The sequence below is a fragment of the Alosa sapidissima genome, chromosome 3, assembly GCF_018492685.1.
Source record: "Alosa sapidissima isolate fAloSap1 chromosome 3, fAloSap1.pri, whole genome shotgun sequence".
Taxonomy (NCBI): Eukaryota; Metazoa; Chordata; class Actinopteri; order Clupeiformes; family Clupeidae; genus Alosa; species Alosa sapidissima.
The window spans coordinates 41,390,631-41,393,872 of record NC_055959.1 but is presented as its reverse complement, the minus strand read 5'-3'; positions in this window follow the sequence as shown (position 1 = coordinate 41,393,872).

Genomic DNA, 3,242 nt, shown 5'->3' with positions numbered 1-3,242 from the left:
ATGTGCATGTTTTCACAAACTTTTGTGAACAATCTTAGCACTTTAAACATTGACTGTTTTGAAGTGCATGTATAGCAATATAGTATAAAAATAATAATAATTGTGATATCGTTATTATAATTTGATGGGGGGTGGGAGGAGCTCCATCAACAACCTGTCTCTCAACACCTCTAAGACCAAAGAGGTGGTGGTAGACTTCCGGAGGATGGGGACTGACCATGCCCCTATCTACATCAACGGGGACACTGCGGAGAGGGTCAAGGACTTTAAATTCCTGGGGACATACATTTCACAGGACCTCACATGGGCAACCAACATCACAGCTCTTGTGAAAAAGGCACAACAGCGGCTATATTTTCTTAGGTCGCTCAACAAAACCAACCTCCCCCAGAAACTGCTACTATCCTTTTACAACTGCTCCATCCAAAGCATCATCTCACATGACATTCTGGTGTGGTTTAGCAGCTACGCCACTGCTAATAGAAAAGCTCTGGACAGAGTAAGGAAATCTGCTCAAAATATAATTCAAACACAGCTGCCATCACTCACAGACATATATCACACCAGATGCCTGCAACGTGCAAAAAACATAATCAAGGACTTCACCCATCCAGGCCATGATCTGTTCACCCTTTTGCCATCTGGAAGGCGCGACAGTTCCCTCCAGTGTCGCACCTCTAGACTCTCTAAGAGTTTTTACCCAAGTGCCATTAAACACCTGAACAATTGATGGCACTGCACCCTTTGGACTGTCTTTTTTAGCTACTTATTTATTTATTACTGTGCATATATTGTCTTGCTGTCTTTTGTCTTAGGTGTAGTTCATGTTCCATGTTTCATGTGTCTTGTTATGTGTCACCACTAGGGGAAGTGCAATTGAATTTCGTTGTCACTATGTGCAATGACAGGAAAGGCACTCTAATTCTTCTAGGTGGGCCCTATGAGCCCAAAGTATGCCTTGACTGGGCCTCAGATCAAAGAGAAGTTTGAGAAAGGCTGATGTAGACGACAAAGCAGCAAGGAGGCGTCGTAGGATCATTTAAACAAGTTTTATGACAAGGGCGGTGAGGATGGAAAAAATCATACATTTCTGTGCAAACTTTGCCTGCACTTCAGTCACATCCACAGCAAACCTGAAACGGCACATTGAACTGAAGCACCTGGCTAGCCTTTCAAGGTATGTGCAAGCCAATAAAAAATCAAAAGACTGTCAAGACAGATCCTCAACCCAAATTAATAACATATGAAAAAAAATGAACTATGAACTAGTTCATTTTTGGAAAGTGTGAACTTAGTTCAAAATTTTGAATTATGAACTATGAACTGAACTAGTTTATTTTAAAATTTGTGAACTGAACTTTGAACTAGTTCACATAGAAAGTGAACTTTCCCAACACTGGTGAGAGTGTGTGTGTGTGTGTGTGTGTGTGCGTGTGTTATTATACCCCACATGCCTATACTGTGTAGGTACTGCGTCATATCGCACTTTTCTGCTTTTTTGCACTTCTGGTTACAGTTTTCGCCCATATTGCTCACACACTGAAACTGACCAGTGGTCTCCAACACGGTGCCCGCACACTGAAACTGACCAGTGGTCTCCAACACGGTGCCCGCAGGGTGAGGTCCTCCCAGCGCAGCTTCTAAAAATAGCCAACAAGTCGGCTGCCGGTCACGCTCTAAAAAGACGCTCCATTGTGACGTTTTTATTAGATATTTAATTCTAGACCGGAACCATTTTAAGAATGTATGTAGTCATACATCTGTAACATTAAATTGATATTGGTTTGTAGCTGGGTTAATTTGTAGCTGGGTTAAATTGTAGCTGGGTTAATTTGTAGCTGGGTTAAATTGTAGCTGGGTTAATTTTAGCCGTTGACTCCGAATCCGTTTCCATCTTTAAACAACAACGGAAGCGGAACACATACACGCTGCTCGCACGCATAGAGATTAAAGGGGGCAAAAACTTGCTCGTCTGGTGTAGCCAATATCCAATGGAAGCATATATTTGCAAAAGTCTTCTTTGCGTGTCCATTCCGTGTTCGTCCCATACAGTTCTTGCATTATTGTTCAAGGACTGAAAAACAATTGCTTTAGCTCACAGGCTTTTTCTCCTCCGTACTGGCGTAGCAATAGCGCTGAACATGTTGTGGCATGCATGTGTGTGTGCGTGTGCGTGTGTGTTTGTGTGTGTGTGTGTGCATGCATGCCACAATATACTGTGCATTACCCGGTGAAAAACAAAACCTTTTTTATGTCAGATCATGGAGAGATTTCAGATGTGCAATAACTATAAAAGGCGTCTTCATAAGTTGCACAAAGACTGGGGTGTTTCATATAAAAACATCAGTGTGAGTGAGTGAGTGTGTGTGTGTGTGTTCTATATAAAACACATCAGTGTGAGTGAGTGAGTGAGTGTGTGTGTGTGTGTGTGTGTTCTATATAAAACACATCAGTGTGAGTGAGTGTGTGTGTGTGTGTGTTCTATAAAAAACACATCAGTGTGAGTGAGTGTGTGTGTGTGTGTTCTATATAAAACACATCAGTGTGTTGCTGTTGATTTGAAAGAGTAATTCAAACGGTTTTGTTGCAATAATTACATTTTTAGAAAGGATTGTTGAGTTTTGATTGCAGTGTTTCATTTTGGCATAGATTTGAGTTGCTTATCTCCAAGTGCTATGTCTTATATGGCTGTGTGTTCGACATAATTAGACAAAATCTGCAAAAAGTGTGTAAGCAATAAATACTGAAAACGCTCCAAACAATAAATACTGAAAACGCTCCAAACAACTCCATTTCGTTGTCTCTGTACTTGTACTTTGCACAATGACAATAAAGTTGAATCTAATCTAATGTCATCTAAGTGTGTGCGCGTGTGTGGGTATGTGTATGTGTGTGTGTGTGTGTGTAATGTAATGCCTTTATTTGTCCCCCAGTGGGGCAATTCGTTTTGCAGCAGTAAGAGCACACAATGTCAAAAAATACATAAAAACACATAATATAATAAATAACATGGTGCACATCATTCACATAATATAATAAATAACATGGTGCACATCATGGTCATAGGTGAGTAAACTACCGTTTCCTCCTAGCGTTTAGAAGGGAGACAGCAGAAGGAACAAAGGAGTGTTTGAATCTATTTGTTTTAGCAAATGGGAGTCTGAGGAATGAACCTGATGGTAGAAACGGAAACTGTTGATGTAGAGGATAAGAACAGTCAGACAAGATGGAGTTTGCTTTCT